Source organism: Dendropsophus ebraccatus, chromosome 2, assembly GCF_027789765.1.
Source record: "Dendropsophus ebraccatus isolate aDenEbr1 chromosome 2, aDenEbr1.pat, whole genome shotgun sequence".
In the NCBI taxonomy this organism is placed as follows: Eukaryota; Metazoa; Chordata; class Amphibia; order Anura; family Hylidae; genus Dendropsophus; species Dendropsophus ebraccatus.
Genome location: NC_091455.1, coordinates 24697248 through 24717908, shown reverse-complemented (window position 1 = coordinate 24717908; position 20661 = coordinate 24697248). Strand labels below are relative to the sequence as shown.

At 39.6% G+C, this 20661-nt stretch overlaps 1 protein-coding gene across 6 annotated transcripts in view; it reads right to left on the bottom strand.

Moving 5' to 3' along the window:
- The window catches only part of TRPS1 (transcriptional repressor GATA binding 1), a 267310-nt gene that overhangs the window by 243301 nt on the left and 3348 nt on the right, over positions 1-20661 (bottom strand). The window contains exon 1 of one of the 6 annotated variants that reach the window (XM_069957175.1): positions 8854-8929. The exons of 4 other annotated variants lie outside the window; for them this stretch is intronic. The gene's annotated coding sequence lies outside the window, so the exon portion shown is untranslated. Of the gene's footprint in view, positions 1-4853; positions 4995-8853; positions 8930-20661 lie in introns of those variants that run through there. One more of the 6 variants, XM_069957172.1, reaches the window with a different exon arrangement.

Sequence of the window (20661 nt, the reverse complement as noted above, 5' to 3'; positions counted from 1 at the left end):
TGGCATTTGATTAGCGGTGGCTGCTAAACTTGGATAAAGCCCTAAGGCTATGTGGAAAACATGGATATAGTCATTGGCTGTATCCATGTTTTCCAGACAACCTTAGAGCTTTATCCAAGTTCAGCAGCCCCAGCCAATTAAATACCGATCGACTCGAACCCGAACCCGGTTCACTCATCTCTAGTACTGAGCTTGCAAACCCTTGCTGCTATATAAATCTTTCCCAAGGTCAAAAAGTCTTGGGGGATCTCCATTTTATGGGGCTGATGTACTGTAGGATGTAAGGGGTTGACTTTTTAGAAGACGGCCACCTGATCAACTGATCGACACAGGTCCAGCTTCAGAATACCCCAACAATCAGAGAGGCATTCATTACTGCTGAAATCGTCTATTCAAACGATGGCCTGACCATATAATAGATAGATGGGACCAAAAGTATTGTTATGAGGTATGAAGACCATTGAAACAACAAGAGAACAGCAATTTGGTGCTAGTGCCATAATCATGGTCCATGAGCACTAGTAGAGATGAGCTAACCGATTCTTACGAACAGAGATTCATTACGAAGTTTGTAATTCGGTTTAAGGTTCAGTTAGGATGAACCCCAACCCGCACCTCAAAAGTTTGGCAAGCCTGCCGAACCGAAGATTAGAAAAGTTCGCACATCTCTAATTAATAGTTCCAACAAAAGACTGTAGCACTCCAATTGAATCCATCGACAGAACTGAACAAACAAGTGAACAGTGTTTCGGTCCTCTCATGGGACCTCTCTCGAGTCATTTCAGTCATTCAACGTCGCTCACTTGTTTGTTCTAATCATGGATTTAATTTTTGTAAGACTTTTCTACAATTGGAGTGCTGTAGTCTTGTTGAAAATAGAGACAAGCAAATTTACAGTAACTTGGAGAAGTTTCTAGGAGGGGATGCAGGGGACGGATCGACAGTCAGTTAAAAAGCAGCCGTCTGCTTTACGTGTACCATATATATAAGACGGCACTGACGCGGGGAAGGCAGTGCCGCGGTCCTTTCTAATGGCTCTAATGGATCCATGTCACAGAGGGGCGGGGGTCTCCCTCCACTGGGGGCGGGGCGGCCCACCTCCAGCGATTTAGCCCAGGCTGGCGCCCAGTAATAGACCGGCGCTGTTCACGGGAACAGGGCCGCAGTTTAAAAAAAAAAGGACCGCGGCACCGACGCCATTCTATTGATATGCTACAGTTAGGCGAATATACCTAATGGAACATTAACTTTAAAGTCTTCAAACTAGAGATGAGTGCAAATCAAGCGCGCTTGAATCCGATCGTTTGACATTTGATTACTGGTGGCTGAAGAAGATGGATGCCGCCCTAGGAAGTCCTGGAAAACATGGATACAGCGTATTGCTGTAACCATGTTTTCCAGGCAGCCTTAGGGCTGCATTCAACTTCTTCAGCCACCAGTAATCAAATGCCGAATGATCGGACTCAAGCGTGTTCGAGTTGCAGTTATCTTTACTTACAACACTTTCAAGTTCAGTAGTGGAGTACCAACATATCTAGGCATGTTGGGTGTTCTGCTCTATATCTTTATGGAGTGTATTAAAGATGATTTTTGGTGTTATCTAGTGATTGATCAGTCATTACACTATACAGAGAGTAGTACAAAATTATACATGGTACAAATGTATTATGGTCATGTCTAGTGGCTAGGTCGAATCAGAGGTTGTGGTGTACTATTGTGTAGAGAACAATAATGGTTATATCCAGTAGTCAGGTCATGTTGGAGTATAATCGAATCATTATGTCATAATTTGGGTTATAGCGTAGTACAACGTTGGGCTAGTCTCCAGTGGTCAGGTCATATTAGGAGACAGGTGTGTAGCTAGGGGAGGAACCTGGCAAGACATGTACTCCACCCAGCATTATACGCCATGGAATAACACCAACATGCCACTCTGCCAAAACCAGTGTATTTATATGCACACACAAGTATAGCATGGCAACCTGAACAATTCTTAGAAAGTATCAGGTCCTATATATAGAGCATAGTACAATTGTAGGATTATGTCCAGTAGTCGCCTTCTCCTGGGAGCTGTAGTGTTCTATCTAGAGCTCATTTTACAGAAAATGGGGCTTTGGGCAATACGCAAAGTCCAGCCCTATGCATAAAATTTTAGGTAATTGTTCTTATTATCTCAGACCACATAACAATACCATACAGTGCCCAAGCTACAACCTGCAACCCTTGTAACAGTGCCATAGCAATGGCAAAATGGAGAGAAAAAAAAACTGGGGCACTTACCAATCTTCCAAGCTAAAAGTCCTTAATTGCATGAGACTTCGATCCAAAGGTGAGGGAGGACAGGTGGACTTGCGGGCGCATACACCCCCGGAACGAGGTTTCACGCCCACTCTGCGCTTCTTCCTCTGGGCAGGAAGAAGCGCTGAGTGGCCGTGAAACGCACCCGCAAGTCTACCTGTCCTTCCTCACCTATAGATTGAAAACTCATGCAATAAAGGACTTTTAGCTTGGAATATTGGGGAGTGTCCCAGTTTCTTTTCTCTCCATTTTGCCATATACGTCTTTTCCTTTTTCTGTGAGAACCTCTAGTACAAGTACCTAGGTCTCTTCCCGGTGGTTGTGTCCGAAATAGTAAGCGTTACTGGCAGTGCCAAATGTACTCTACCATATCCAGTGCCATAGCAATACTGCAATATGCAGCCTATATAATACTGCCATATAATGTCAAAAGTAATGCTGCAATATATAGTCCATATAATATCACCTCACAGTGGCCCCAATATAGTGTCAAAGTAATTCTGCAATACAAAAGGCCACATAACTCCCCCATATAGGGAAAAAATTAAAGCTGCAATGGCCATGCAACATAATATCACCATAGTGTGTCAAAGTAATGCTGCAATATAAAGACCACATAATACTGTTTTAGGCTATGTCCACACTACACAAGTTATGTAATAGTCATGGCCGCTGTTGCCGATTTACAACGGACATGATTACTACGGTACTTATGTAGTGCGTGCATGCTGCCTTAAGGTGTCAGAATAATAAGCAAAAGAAATACACTGTTTAGAGACCACATAATCATGCTATATTCTGCAACCACCAAAAAATATTGTTGTACATCTTTGGAGGCCCCTTGTACATAGAGGCCCTGGACCGATGCCCAGTTTGCCACCACCAAAAATAGCCCTGTTTGTACATATGAAGTATAATAAAATAATATTTCGACTAGAGATGAGAGCAACTAGAGCATGCTTGAGTCCAATTGTTTGGCATTTGATTACCGAAATTGTATGCAACCCTAAGGAGTCTGGGATACAAAAAAAGGCCATGGGCTGTATCCATGTTTTTCCGGACTCCCTAGGCCAGCATTCATTGTTTGAGTCATGATGGGAGATATAGTACGTATAGCATATAGTAAAATAGTATTCTTATGATCTGGTTTTGTTGGGCATTGTAGTTCTTTATGCTTATGGGTATAGTATAAAAGCATTCAGTATTTGTAAACCATGGCTATATTCTCCAGCTTTGTAGAGGTGCGGTACCTGTACGTGCAGGAACTGTATACATACGCACCGGCCCAGCAGCAAAACCTCTTGGCGACAGTTTTGAAATGTTGACAGAGAAGATGTCGCCATGATATCGGAGGGTGTAGAAAGTAAACAGATGCTTGTACCCAGGAGCACCAAGTGTCCCTGGAAGAATATCCAAACCTTGGCAGCCACGCGCCGTATAATACTTGGCCCCGATCATTCCCTGCTTCATACAACTTCACGTTTCTGCTAGATCTTACTTGTTCTATTCATATTCTGGCCTTTTCTTTTACATTTTTCTTATATTTGGCAGAACATAACTTTATAATTGCGTTTGGACCCGGCTCTATAAATGCAAATGGCAGCGATACATGAATTATTCTTCCCAAAACTAATCATATATTTGCTGCATCTTTATGAAGCCCAGTGTGAAAATTCAATGGAAATGTTTGATTTCGGGAACAAATCTATGAATTATGTAACTATGTGGCTTAAAGTCTGGTGGTGGCTGCAGGGTTACGGCTTCTGACTAACGGAGTGTTCTGCTGTGTACTAAAAGTTTATTTTTATATTATTTATAGCATTGTGCCCTGTCTACAAGGTGACTGTAAGCTCCTGGGCAAGATCGGTAACAAGGTCTCGACCATGTGCCACGTGTAATCTAGTATCTTCTCATGGGGCTGTCAAACACTCAAAGATCTCTGCCACTTTGCACCACATTAGAGATGAGCGAACCTCGAGCATGCTCAAGTCCATCCGAACCCGAACTTTCGGCATTTGATTAGCGGCGGCTGCTAAACTTGGATAAAGCCCTAAGGCTGTGTGGAAAACATGGATATAGTCATTGGCTGTATCTATGTTTTCCAGACAACCTTAGAGCTTTATCCAAGTTCAGCAGCCCCAGCTAATCAAATGCCGAAAGTTCGGGTCAGGTCAGTGCTCGCTTGCTCCTCGTACCCCACACCCGCTACCAGTGCTATTACATGCGCCCACAGCGAGCATGGAGGAGCGGCTATGAGCCGGGGGCGGGGGGGGGGTCACAGGGATCTGCCCTGGCGATCATCATATCATCCAGGCAGCCCATGGGAGACAGCGCCGTTCTGCTGCCTATTGCACAGAGCGACAGCAGCATATCGCTGCCAGGATGATCATTGGAGTTTCAGCCTGTTAAAAGACAATGATCAGCCGACATCGTGCATGTCGGCTGATCGTCGTCTCCTATTACACGAAACGATTTTTGGCCATAACAGCCGATAATCGCTTTGTGTAGAAGGACCCTAAGTGCAACCAAAACCTAAGCATCCGATATATAGCTACCTGCCAACGTGTCATTCGAGAAGAGTAAGAAGGCCACCATTGACATTAGATGGTTGGTAGATCCCAACAAAAATTGGGGGTTCGTCTGACACGTCTAATGTGTGTTTCCAGATTTAAGGGGGAGATTTGTTAAAAATGGTGTAAAGTGAAACTGGCTCAGTTGCCCATAGCAACCAATCAGATTCCACCTTTCATTCCTGACAGACTCTTTGAAAAATGAAAGGTGGAATCTGATTGGTTGCTAGGGGCAACTGAGCCAGTTTCCCTTTACACCATGTTAGATAAATCTCCCAGGTACGACTGCTGTGTCCCTGCCCAGCTTTATGTCATATACACTACTGCACACAGTCCGGATACTATACTTAGGACTCAAAAACAAAACAAAACAAACTATGCATTATTTCAATGCATATTGTCCCACATTAGTATCATGGCTGACAAATCCAGGCCATAAGCAGATGCCCATGAATCCTGATTGATATCAACATTAACGCCTAATGGTGCGTTTACACAGAGAGATTTATCTGACATATTTTTTAAGCCAAAGCCAGGAACAGACTATAAACAGGGTTCAGGTAATAAAGGAAAGACTGAGATTCCCTGTCTTTTCAAGTCCATTCCTGACTTTGGCTTCCAAAATTGGTCAGATAAATCTGCCTGTGTAAACGCACCATAAGGTTGACCATAACAACCAATCACAGCTCAGCTTTCATTTTATCAGAGCAGTGTAAGAAATGAAAGCTGAATGGTGATTGGTTGCTATAGGCAATGAAGACAGGTCTCCTTTTAAACAGTCCTAACAAAGAAAATCCCTCTCCCATTGACATCAATGGGAGGAAGGGAACCACGGCTATAGCTCCTATTAAAGCAAATGCTGCTTCAGGGCTTTGGCCCCCTCCGTGATGCAAATTAGATGGATGGATAGAAAGAAGAGGGATAAATGGATGAATAAGTATACAGAAACAGTGGAGCAGTTGCCAATAGCAACCAATCACAATGCTTCTTTCATTTTTAAAAGACCTCTGTAAAATGAAAGCTGGAATCTGATTGGTTGCAATGGGCGACTGCGCCACTAAGTTTTAATAAATCTCTATCAGTGCTGTCTTTATGCCTGTCGATATATATATACATATACATATATACACATACACATACACACACACACACATCAGACTTGGAAGTGTAGTGCTTTATACATACCTGATCCGTGCCGACACGCGTCCGCCATCTTGTGCCAAACGTCATCTTCGGCCGGCCTGAACACCTTCGATCTTCCCGAGTGCCGACCGCGTCATCAGCTGCTCAGCCGCGATTGGCTGAGCATAACTGTGCTCGGCCAATCGCGGCTGAGCAGCTGATGGCGCGGCCGGCACTCGGGAAGATCGAAGGTGTTCGGGCCTGCCGGCCGAAGATGACGTTTGTCACAAGATGGCGGACGCGTGTCGGCACGGATCAGGTATGTATAAAGCACCACACTTCCGGGTACACGGGTGGGGGTGGTGGGACACGGGGAAGGGGGCCATTCACAGACATAACATACATTACAAAGTTGTATAACTTTGTAATATGTGTTATTCTGTGAATAATTCTTTACCGCCGCACTACCCCTTTAACTCTAAGGCTATGTTCACACATCTAGGGTTATCCAGGTTTATAAAAACATGGCCACTTTCTTCCAGAAACAGCGTCTCTCCTGTCCTCAGTTTAAGTAATACCACAAACGACAGGGGTGGCGTTGCGCTGCAAGAGAGTAGCTGTGCTTTTTCTAATCCTGAAAAGTGCAAAGTCTGCCCCTAAATCCGTATGAAATCCATATATGCCGGCATATATTATAGCCACTTCACATGCAGCAAAAAATAAATAAAAAAATATGTATGGAATATTAAACCATGTAAGATCCTCTGTACTCTGCATGTAAAGGTCATGGATGAGCCCCACTGAGTGACATTAGAGGTTCATCCTCGTGGGGATCTGGCGGCAGAGATCAAATTTCTGCAATGCATTGGATTCGCCCTAGGCAAATCCTTAAAGGGGTTATCCAGCAAAAAAAAAATCTTTTAAATCAACTGGTTTCAGAAAGTTATACACTGTAGATTTGTAATTTACATCTATTTAAAAATATCAAGTCTTCCCATACTTATCAGCTGCTGTATGTCCTGCAGGAAATGTTTTCTTTTCAGTCTGACACAGTGCTCTCTGCTGCCACCCCTGTCCGAGACAGGAACTGTCCAAAGCTGTAACAAATCCCCATAGAAAATCCCTCCTGCTCTGCACAGTTCCTGTCTCTGACAGAGGTGGCAGCAGAGAGCACTGTGTCAGACTGAAAAAAAAATATAACATTTCCTGCAGGACATACAGCAGCTGATAAGTACTGAAATACTTTTAAATAAAAGTAAATAAAAAACCAGTTGATTTAAAAAAAAAAAAAAAAAAAAGGTTTTGGTGGACAACCCCTTTAATGAAGGCATTTAAAAGGGAGGGGGGCAGTATTTTGGATTTGGATTTACCAAAACTGCATTTTTTTTGCTGTTTTTTTTTTTTTTTACTTTTTTGCAGATTTCAAACAAATGCAAAATGGATTAAAGGTGGATTTCAACAAAGCACAGGGCCAAACTCCACGTGAAGGTGAACTTACAAAGCAGAACATAAACTCTTTATAGGTCCATATAGGCAAAGCACAGCTATAATTACAGACACCATAGAGATACTCTCCTACCTATGGTTATGTACACTAATATAGGCACCTGGCAAATAAACAGGTGAATAACACGGCTACACTCCTTTATGGGTTGATGACTATGGGTGGACAAATGTCAGTATTTTTCAGCTGACATACGATTAATGCTTCACGAATTATCAGAGCGATGCTCACGCCATGGGTAGTTATACATAATATGAGATGACGGTGCAAGATAATAACAAAAACATATGTTAAAAAAAAAAATATATATATATATATATATATATATATATATATATATATATATATATATATATTATATAAAGTAAATGAAAAACAAATTATATATATATATATATATATTTTATTTTTTTTATGTATGTTTTTTCTAGGCCTTTTTGTTCTCCTATACATGCCACATGTTTCTATTCCTTGTACTGAGAACAATAAAGCCCAGCAGACCCAATTTATTAAAGTTTTTTTACTATATAGATACATACCCTGCTCATAGATCTTCACAAAACTTTATACTTTTACTGTTAACTTTTCCCCTTCTATTTACTATGCAAGAAATAACAAAAGTTCAGCTTACAGATAACAAAATCCTTATATAACATTCATTCTCAGGGTGATTCATCTCCGACTAGATCGTTTTCTGCGTTTTACACATCTTCACTTGCAAACAAACTACCTGTATGCATTTATTTAGTTTATTTACAGCACTGTTCGGCAACCTGTGGTTCTTCAGCTGTTATAAAACTACAGTTCCCAGCATGCCCGGACAGCCGAAGGCTGTCCGGGCATGCTGGGAGCTGTAGTTTTGCAACAGACGAAGAGCTACAGGTTGCTGGATACTGTCTTAGTGTGCATAAATATATATTGCAAATGGTATTGAAGAGTCAACACTATAGAATTCATTGTGCTGTATAACAAAAGTAACCAAAATAATAACATAAAAACTTTTATATATATATATATATATATATCTATCTCAACAACAGGATCAAAACTACAACTACTAAAATCTACAAGATAAAAAGTAAAGAAAAAAAATAATTCTACAACATTTTTTGTGATTTTATATACTATAAATACTATGTTGCATTATTGTACTGTATTTATAGTTCACCTGCCCCATATACAATAAACGTCAATATACATATCTATCTCTATAGCCTCTCTCTCTCTCTATTTTCTATATGCATACATTTCATTACTAAACACGCTAGAAATACAAGAATTCCACAACGCAAAAAAAAATAAAAAATTGCAATGAAATATAATAAATAAAAAGTATAAAAAGTGATAATAAAGTTATACTAAGACTTGTCTGCTTTCATCGAGCCAGTAACATTCCGTATTAATAATCCCAGCGTAGACTCTGGACACCTAAAGGCAATGAGCTCCTGCGCAGGAGATAGCAGAGTTTACCATTTTGGGCTTTGTATATGTATTATCAGCGATCATTTAAACACACCACAACCATACAGCCTGCTAAAAAAAAAAAAAATTCAGATATCTATGATGTTAGATCACACTCGAGGTTTTAGAGTCGAGGGAACGCCGACTGCCAAAAAAGTACACAAATCACAATATGTTACCTCTGTTCAAACAATACTCCTGTTCATTATATAAGAGAGACTGTCATACATAATCTCTCACTAGCAACGAGCTGGCAAACGCTCATAACAGAGGTGGTTAAATGGTTTAAGGCAAAACCGAAGGAATCCACTCAAGAACAGCCCCAAAGTATGATTGGACAAAGACAGACAGACAGATGAGAAGTTCTGACTAGAACAAGTACTGTATTCTAAACTTTACTGCTCAGATAACAACCCCGAATGTCATTACCGGGCAACTTCCTGATGAAAAGACAAAGAAGCAACAATACCGTCTACTTGTGGATGGTCTTATTACAACCACAAAGTATAATTAGGAGTACAAATTAGTCACGAGGCCTGGTTACAATGGGGCACGTCGCTACAAAGAGACTGTTGATTATAGGCAAGTATAGGAAACGAGTAAAAAAAGTAGATATATAATAAAATAAAAATATTAAAAAGTTATAAAATGATTGAACAATGGAATTTTTAGTTAGAAATACAAAAACTTTTTTAAAATATAGACATAGAGGTGAGCAAATATACCAGTCACAGTAGGAAACGGATAAGGGTACCCTGCAAATACACTCAGAATTATCAAAGGGCACAGGGAAAGCCTAAATGAAGAAAAACAAAAAAATCAATGACAACGGTCAGTGATTTTAATTTTATACATATAGGGAGAGATTTACTAAGGAGTCTAATATGTGTGACTCTTCTAATGGGGATTGGTGTGTATTTTGTTCCAATATCTTGTGACTGATTTAGTACCATGTAGCACTGCCATAGTAAATGTATCTAAGTAAAAAGTCGCAAATAAAAAATTGCGCAGTTCTATTCACCTGGTACTGAAGAGACGTAAGCCTGCGCCTGTTTGTGCGACTTGTCGCAAATGATAAATTGGGCGCTAATCCCGAATTATACAAACTTTTGGGTGAATGAAATACTCAAAACAGGCAGATTAAAAAAAAAGTTGCATCTAAAAAATATTCACCTGTCGAACACTGGTTCATGAATAGAACTTAGACCAAAAATGGTTGAAAAATCCAATTATTCACCGAAAAATAGGCGCAAAACCTTTGATAAATTTCCCCCATAGAGTATAAATAAATAAAATATCTAATAAAATGGAAATTATAGCCGATACACCAAAAACTGCGACCTAACAGCATATGATCTACAAATGTAAAAGATGAGAAAAGTATCAGATAAACACGTCGTCATTGGCCAGAAACAATATTTTGGTTGCTACAAATGACGGGCATGTCAAATACGTTATCTATCCTATCTCTATGTCTACAGCCAGCTGAGATCAGGAATAGAAACAAGCCAAGAATTCTCAGACATGAGGTGAAAGTAGATTCTAGGAAAAAAAATTTGAGATAAATTGCTCTAGTGTGTCTGAGTGAAAAACAAAAAGTTATCTCGATGTACCAAAAAACATCTTATAAAAAGAGATTGTAGGGTTTGGGCAACTATGCAGAAATCTACTTGGCACTGTCCAACATTATGCACCCAACGCTGTGTTCAGGTCATCTTCTATATTAAAAGGTGACTATAGAACGAATGAAAATACCTGCTGGTTTAGATGAGATCTCAGATCCACCAATGCTGTTGGGAAAATTAAAAAAAGTTGAAATGTTCCTGTCTTATCCTATGGTTCCATAGGTGTCTGGTAGCCTTACAATTCCCCCATTCCTATATGGGATTAACAGGCACATTCTGCAAACTTAACTATCAATCAAAAAGATCTTCAAGTTGACAATTACAGAATGACTAGATCTGACTGGTCATAATACCTTCAATGACTGGTCATAATACCTTCAAAAACATAAACAGGTTTGCGGTATAAAACGTGAGCTCTGACGATGGCACCATGCCATGTGCAACTGTGCCAACACCGCAAGCTGAATGCCCTCAGGGCATTTTCCATATCCAATAAAGGAGATTCTACCAAGTCAAAAGTGAGATCACGAGAAGAAAACAAAAAAATTTGCAAGTAGCGGGATGACAAGACGAACAATCTACTAACAATCTGGTTGCCGTTGTGAGAACGTGAGAGACATAACAGAACTATTTGCTATTGGACTTGAAGAGAAGGGGTTATACATTATTAGAAAACAATGGCCACTTTCTTCCAAAGACAGCACCGCTCTTGTCTCCAGTTCAGGTGTGGTTTGCAACTAAGCTCCTTTCACTTCAATGGAACAGAGTTGCAAAACCTGCACCCAAACTGGAGACAAGAGCAGTGCCGTCTCTGGAAGAAAGTGGCCATGTTTTTCTAACGCTGGATAACCCCTTTAAGGTAAAGCATTTGCAGTTGCCACTTGTTAAATATGTCAGCATGTATGTTACACATACCGGCCCATATCCATAGTCCATCCTTTACCTAACAAAAGATTCTTATTGGCTTCCAATGGTTTGGTATAGCGTAACGATCATAAATATTATTTGCGGACATCATTATCGATAGATGACCATCTTTTGGCAATAAAATGACAGCAGTCCAAGAAAGATGGCGGTAATTTTTCCATTGTTTGGAACATAGCTCTAGCCTGAACCATAACCCTCTAAACATATTAAGTCATACACATATTACACAGTAGCTCCTTTATAACAATAAAAAAAAAATATATATATATATCGACAACATCCCTATGAATGCCTATAGCGGCCTGGTTATCATCCTGTCCTGCCTTATCATTCGGACACGGGTCATCAACGTATAGTTATAACAGCTAAATCCAGATACAAAGAGACAAGTAAATACTAGCTAATTCGGAGATTAGATATGTACTAGTGATGTCACGATACCAGAATTTTGAGTTCGCTACCAATACCAACTTTTTTTTTTCAATGCTCGATACCAATTCGATACTTAATAAATTATATTTTTTTTTTTTAAAAAAAACACAATAGAGATCCCCCCCGACTGTCAGGTCTGTACGAACCATTACTTTATAAATAAAGTTTCCATTATTTAAAATAAATGTTCTTAAAAAAATAGCCCTATTCTGATTCTTAACATGACTGTGGGGCAATCTGTAGTTTTATTTAGTAGCACGTTTTTATGTGGTACTGAATTTGGTGGTTTCTCCGTTTGCACCATTTACCGTGTGTCATCAGGAAGGTGATAATCTTATAATATGCACAATAACACTTCAGCTATCAGGGGGGATGATGGGAACTGTAGTCATGTAATACACTTCAGCTATCAGGGGGATGATGGGAACTGTAGTCATGTAATACACTTCAGCTGTCAGGGGGGATGATGGGAACTGTAGTCATGTAATACACTTCAGCTATCAGGGGGGATGATGGGAACTGTAGTCATGTAATACACTTCAGCTGTCAGGGGGGACGATGGGAACTGTAGTCATGTATTACACTTCAGCTATCAGGGGGGATGATGGGAACTGTAGTCATGTAATACACTTCAGCTGTCAGGGGGGATGATGGGAACTGTAGTCATGTAAAACACTTCAGCTATCGGGGGGCCGATGGGAACTGTAGTCATGTAATACACTTCAGCTATCAGGGGGGATGATGGGAACTGTAGTCATGTAATACACTTCAGCTGTCAGGGGGGATGATGGGAACTGTAGTCATGTAATACCCTTCAGCTATCAGGGGGGATGATGGGAACTGTAGTCATGTAATACACTTCAGCTGTCAGGGGGGACGATGGGAACTGTAGTCATGTAATACACTTCAGCTATCAGGGGGGATGATGGGAACTGTAGTCATGTGATACACTTCAGCTATCAGGGGGGATGATGGGAACTGTAGTCATGGGGGGGTGATGCGGGTTGTAATTGCACTATTCCATCTGGATTTGGGTGGCAGAGTAATGTGCAGGCTACCACCCCCCTCCCCCTTCCCTTCACAGTCACAGCCAGGCCGACCTTTTGCTCACCCCCCACATTGCTGATGCCGGCCCGGGAGTGTCCTGACGGCCCGGCCTCACAGCTACCTCCTGTCAGATCTCCTCCTCGCCTCCCCCACCTCCAGCCTTCTCCTGCGTTCTCCTCTCCCGGACCGTGCAGCTCTCAGCCGCTCTCCTCCCTCTCCTGCCGCCGATCCTGTGCTGCCCCTCCGCCCTTGTCAGACACTCACCCCAGACACTTGCCCAGCTGTGTCTCATGCTCGGTGCCTGTGGAGGGGGGGGGGGGAAGGTCCTCATCTTAGCCCATAGGACCCGCAGCTGCCAACCCCGCAGTGACACACACGTGTCCCTTGCTGGCGATGTCAGAGGCAGGAGCGGCGACGGAAAATTTTCCGGCGGCAGCTGCATGGCAGGTGGAAGATCTGGACCCGAGTGAGCGTGTAGGGTCCCGGGTCTGTGTCCGCAGGGGTGGCACAGAGAGAACATGACAGGCGCTCAGGTAGCCGCCTGTCATGTTCTCGGCACTATATGTTAAACTACTCTATTTTGTAGTTTAACATAAAGTATCGATACCAGGAAATCCTGGCATTGAACCGTTTTTTTGCCCCGAAAATCGATAGTAGTATCGATTTTTCGGTGCATCGTGCATCCCTAATATGTACATAATCACTGTCACCTACATTGGCCCAGGCAAATAGTCTACAACACAGGATGAACTCTGGATGACACACATACACACAAAAGGACAAACATATACCTCCAGTTCTCCGACAATTCTATTCTAACCAACCATAAAATAAAAAGGTAAAATATAGCCGTCATTTCGAGGTTAAAAAACCTCCGTATTTTCAATATAACAATGGACTTCAATGAAACCAGCGGCAAATTGTACACACCGTATAAGATAAGGGCTGTAATTGATTATGGTTGGAGATGAACAAACTTGACATTGGAATTGTACGAACCTGAACGATCAGAATTTGAATCCCACTGTCTGGAAAAAGTGGATGCCACCCGAGGACTGCCTAAAAAACATGGATATATATGGCTGTCTCCATGTTTTCCTTCTCCCTTTCTCCAGGCAGCGAGATTCTGGTGCGAACCTGAACTTTTGGCAAGTTCACTCATCTCTAATTACGACTATCCAAATAATAAACATGCTCATTATTATTATTTACGGCCTGTTTTTGCAAAATACGGCAGTTTTTTTTGTTTTGTTTTGTTTTTTTCACCTGTTCACACATGTTATTTTCACTCAAAATGCAATCAAATTTGAGTCATTTTTACTGTATGTAAACATAGCCTAAAAATCTCATACACCCTATCCCCAAGGGTCATTGTAGCAGCCCCTGAGAGTCCATTGCACGTTAGTTTGGAACTGGTCTCAGACATTGTACAAACTAAAAGGGGTTATCCAGCGCTACAAAAACATGGCCGCTCTTGTCTTCAGCTTGGGCGGGTTTTTGCTGCTGAGTTCCATTGAAGTGAATGGAGCTTAATTGCAAACCGCACCTGAAAGAAAGTAGCCATGTTTTTGTAGCGCTGGATAACCCCTTTAACAAAGAGGAACTGGTATGAAGGCCCCAGGACCTCCTCTCATGTGCCAAGTAGCTCCTGAAAGCCACCTCATTTTTATCATTGTGAATTGTGCTATTACATAGCTACATATGTATGTAATAATACAGCCTGATATCATGGATTCATCCAATATCAAGCCTCTAAGACATCACTAATCCCCCGAAAACCAAGAATGTTCCTCATTGTGTAATAAAACGATACAAGCCCCGTTTCAGTCAGAAGAGCGACACAGTTCTCAGAAACATCAAAGCCTGTCAGTCCAGTTTTTTAAGTAATGTTAATACCAGTGTACTGATATCATAGCAACCGATATGTATAAAACGCTGAAAAGACAACTAAAAGAATAATAGCACATAATGATACGTCTGTCTTTTATCGGCTCTGAGGCTTCGCTTTTGAAGGGCTTCAGTTTCACCACTTTCCATCTCATATATAAGACTGTATTACATCAAGTCATTTGCAGTAGGAGGGTTTTTTTGTTGTTGTTTTTTTTTATCATCTTGGGGTTTCCTAACCGAGCATAGTTGAGGGAAGTCTTGAGAGACTTTAAATCCTTGGATAGGATCAAGTACTTATTGAGCTCAAACCATAGGCAGGGTTACCGGCAAAAGCAATGTACTATTGAATTATAGTCTTCCAAGTAGGGTGGGGCATCATACTGGGTGGAGTGCCTAACCTGGAGAAATGAAAAACTGGCAGCACTCATAGTGTTTCCTCGCTTTTCACGTTGCTATCCTGGGATGCCAATCCTGCTATAAACCCTGACGTAGAAGCACGACTGGTGTCTCGTATGATAATTCTAGTGTCATTTTTATGTGTTGTCCTGGGATGGTCTTTCACCTGGGAACCTAGATGGAAATCTGAATCTATCTATCTCCTATCTATCTATCTATCTATCTCCTATCTATCTACTGGTGCGTTTACACAGAGAGATTTATCTGTCCAATTTTGGAAGCCAAAGCCAGGAATGGATTTAAAAAGAGGAGAAATCTCAGTCTTTCCTTTATAGCCTGTTCTCTGTTATAGTCTGTTCCTGTTTTTGGCTTCAAAAATCTGTCAGATAAATCTATCTGTGTAAACGCACCATACCTCCTATCTATCTATCTATCTATCTATCTATCTATCTATCTATCTATCGTCTATAAGGTTAGATACATGAACAGGAAGAAATGCATTGATAGTCAGTCCTCTATACGATTTTAATAAATCATTTCCATGCAGTGAGAATCAAGCGTTTTCTAATGGAAAGAAAAGCAGGACAGACTTGGAAGAATTTAAGGAATAATAAGTCTGAGGTGTATTATATAGTGGAAAGAAAAAAATTGGCAATTACAGAAGTACATAGAGATAGATAGATAGATAGATAGAAGATAGATAGGAGATAGATAGATAGATAGATAGATAGATAGATAGATAGATAGGAGATAGATAGATAGATAGATAGATAGGAGATAGATAGATAAATAGGAGATAGATAGATAGATAGATAGATAGATAGATAGATAGATAGATAGATAGGAGATAGATAGATAGATAGATAGATAGATAGATAGATAGATAGATAGATAGATAGGAGATAGATAGATAGATAGATAGATAGGAGATAGATAGATAGATAGATAGGAGATAGATAGATAGATAGATAGATAGATAGATAGATAGATAGATAGATAGATAGATAGATAGGAGATAGATAGATAGATAGGAGATAGATAGATAGATAGATAGATAGATAGATAGATAGATAGGAGATAGATAGATAGGAGATAGATAGATAGATAGATAGATAGATAGATAGATAGATAGATAGGAGATAGATAGATAGATAGATAGATAGATAGATAGATAGATAGGAGATAGATAGATAGAGAGATAGAGAGATAGAGAGATAGATAGGAGATAGATAGATAGATAGATAGATAGATAGATAGATAGATAGGAGATAAATAGATAGATAGAGAGATAGATAGATAGATAGATAGATAGATAGATAGATAGATAGATAGGAGATAGATAGGGATTTTCCCACATTTTTAGCAGCAGATTCACATGTATATTACAACACCAGCAAAGTGGAAGAGACTTAAAGAAATCTCCTTCTAACATTAGAGAAAAAATCTGCATCTAAATTACCAACGGCGCAGAATTCAAATCCGCAGCCAGCACACTGCAGGTGCATGGTGTATTTTCCACCTTGACTTCGATAGGAAAGTCTAAATCAACCATTACATTTCATTGCATTTTCTGCAGATCTTTACATGATGACCTTTTTTTCTTCGCTTATTTACATTACCCCCCCCCCCTTCAAATCTACAGCAGCAGTCGCTCCATATCATCATCACCTGTACGAGTCGGTGCGGATTAACTGTGGAAATGCAGGCGATTTTATGTTGCGGAAAGTCTGGAGAATTAATCACCCTTGGGGAAAGCCCCTTTAAAGCTGGTGAGCTGCGGTGCAGAATTTGTACCAGGGCCCCTTAGACCACTTTGTGGTCTTCCTATGTGACAGAGGGGCCTTTGGGACCCTAGTGAGACTGCTACCTTATAGCGAACGCTCTGGGTAGGTATAATAAATAGACAGAGAGATATGAAAATGTGTAGGATATGATATATAAGATATAGACACGTGTGTGTGTGTATATATATATATATATATATATATATATATATGAAACGGAGACTAACAGACCTTGATAAATAGATATAATATAGATGATAGACAGATAGATAGATAGATAGAGACATAGAAAGGTAGATTATATATATATATATATATATATATATATATATATATACACACACACACATTTATCTATACACAGGGTACATATGTATCTATGCCTCCAATAACAACCACCAGCTGCGTGGCTATCATCACCTGGCGTTTGGGGGCCACCTGTAATAACTTCTGTGCCCCCAGCCCCTCCACCTACCTCCTCCGCACACAATGCTTCCAGTCTGTGTTTATATTTAGGAGGCTGCTAGTTACTTTTTAATGGACTTCTTTTTGTTCTAAACTGGAGCCATCAAAAGGTAATTTCACTTCTAAAACCATTACGAATGTAAAAATAAAATCACTTTTACAACTTTGAATAAGAAACGCAGACATTAAAGATGTTACCATAAAACTGCTGCCATTTGGATCTCATTACGCGTCAGCCATTGCAAAGGAGCAATAGGGAATATTCCGGCAGGGCTCGGCAGCAAATTTATATATATGGTTTAATTTTTTTTTTCAGTTAGAAAAAAAATCTATAATAATTATGTCATATTTTAACGGATCAAGTTGCATTAAAAAAAAAAAGGAAAATTTAAAAAAAAAATGCGTTTTCGAGTACAGAAATCTCTCTCCATATATTTTAACGTAGGCCAAAAAATTATTCCAAGTATACAGAAAATTCTTTAGCTACATACACTATGTCTACTTAAAGTATACGCCACTTATTACCAATATACACAGCTCCGGGGTCTTATTTGCTGGCTGCTTACCGCGTATTATTTATAAGAAGCTTATTATATAGTAATCGTTTATTATAACCAGAAGATGTCTATAGGACTCGGGGAACAGGCTGAAGAAAAAGAAGAGTAATAAGCAAACTTTTTTCAAAGAGAAATTCACTTGTTCGGCTGCCTAGTGGGCCAATACAAAGCCTTATAGGAAACTGTACTATGTATGGTTTACATACACTATATAAAACAACATAAAGACTATGGAAAAGTAGCACTATTGTTATAAGAAGTTATACTCAGTCTTTGTTGTCTGATCTTCAGTCAGGATAAGGAGGGGGTGGGAAAAAAAGTCACTTGCTCAGTCTACATTTTGTACTTTACTGACTGATGTAACTGGTAAAGTCTTATAGGTCGGACTAAAGAGAATAAAAAGGTGTCGATACCTTTTGGGTCAGTACCATAACCCTGATAGAATAATATAAATTAATGTTTATTTTTTTTTAAAAAAAAGGGTCACTCTGATAGGTTAGGTAAAAAAATGTAAAATAATATAATAATAATAATAATAATAATAATAATAATAATAATAATAATAATAATAATAATGTAAATAATTCAGTATCTTGTTAAAAAAACTAAATTTTAAAAAAATTATAAAAATACGTACATGCTGTACACATACAAACACAGAAGCAAAAAGATTCTATATATATATATATATATATATATATATATATATTTACACAATTTTTTTTTTTATTATTATTATTATTTTTCCCCTTAAAACAAACCACACCTAAAAATCAGAATCCTATATTACATAATAAATGTGGTCTTCACCTAGGGATATCAAGCCCCCCCAACACCACCGCAATGGCACTATCCAGCTGCCATGTCCCATATGGACACCCACCTCAGACTTGTATCCCTGATTCCTATGCTTTGTAGAATGACATGGGGGGGGGGGGGGGGGGGGACGCAGGCTGCTAATGTCCACAAATAGAAAAAAATAACAAATCTTCAGCAGGTTTTAGTAATGTTGTACCCACCGCTGTGTGTCTGGTCACAGCTAGATGGCAAAGGATGTCATTATCATATTTAAAGTACAAAAGAAGCCATTGACTTATTTTACAAGACTCAGAAAAAAAAAAGTTTTAACTAAACACTGACTGCAAAAATAAACCCAAAACGTCAATAAACAAACTTTGAATTTGTAATTTTTCTTCCTACGCCTCATTCCCGTGGCCCATAACACAGCAGCACTATAGATCATATATACAAGTCGCATAAAGAACACTTCTCTCTCATGCAGCTCATTCCCCACACACTATATAGTTACAAAGTTACCATACTAAGACCCCCCCCCCCCCTCAACCACTGGTTATTCACAAGTTTACAACTGAATACACCAGTCCCAAATACTACAGACCCCTGTCAATAGTAACACCCAGGGGTGACCTGACACTGGACAACTAGTGTAAAAAAAAAAAAAAAAAAAAAATCTGAATAAAAAAGTAATAAAAAAGAGGAAATGGCTTGATTCATTAACAGAGCAGAAGTATACAAGATCAGTGAAATGTTTGATACTTGTATGCATCCGCAATGGTCTATTTATATAAAGCTATAAAGAATTTGAAGAAGGGGGGGAAGGGAAGGGGGGGGGGGGTTGGGTACTTCCATTCATTGAATTGCTGTACAAAACGTCATTATGCTCCGGCCTACGTTGACGCTTATTTACAAGTAGGGAGCAACCATTGTTCTGTGAGGCTAAAAACAATTTCTATACTATCTATATAGTCTTGCTTCTAACAGTTGGTTCACAAATAAAATATATTGGGGAGGGCGGGGGCTAATAGGACTATAGTTAGAAGTTTTTACTGGGCCCATTTTTTTAAAAAACATATAAAGTAATAATATTTTCAATAAACTTACTAACAGTAGAGCCTTTACAGAGAGATTTATCTGACAGATTATTGAAGCCAAAGCCAGAAATAGATTTTAAAAAAGGAGAAAACTTTGTGGGAGATTTATCAAACATGGCGTAAAGTAAAACTGGCTCAGTCGCCCCTAGCAACCAATCAGATTCCAGCTTTCATTCCTCACAGACTCTTTGGAAAATGAAAGGTGGAATTTTATTGGTTGCTAGGGGCAACTGAGCCAGTTTCACTTAACAGCATGGGGGAGATTTATCAAACATGGTGTAAAGTAAAACTGGCTCAGTTGCCCCTAGCAACCAATCAGATTCCACCTTTCATTTTCCAAAGACTCTGTGAGGAATGAAAAGTGGAATCTGATTGGTTGCTAGGGGCAACTGAGCCAGTTTTACTTTACACCATGTTTGATAAATCTCGCCCTCAGTCTTCCCTTTACAACCTGTTCTCTGTTTATAGTCTGTTCCTGGCTTTGGCTTCAAAAATCTGTCAGATAAATCTCTCCCTTAGTTCAAATGCATCTTAAAGGAAGATGATCCCGAAATGCCTAGTAGAGTCAACTTTTATTTGAATCTTTTTATTTACTATAATTTATATATTTACTATACTATTTATTTATTTACTATAACGTAAAACAAAGAGTAAACTAAAAAAAGAAAATATATATAAATATTAACTCCTC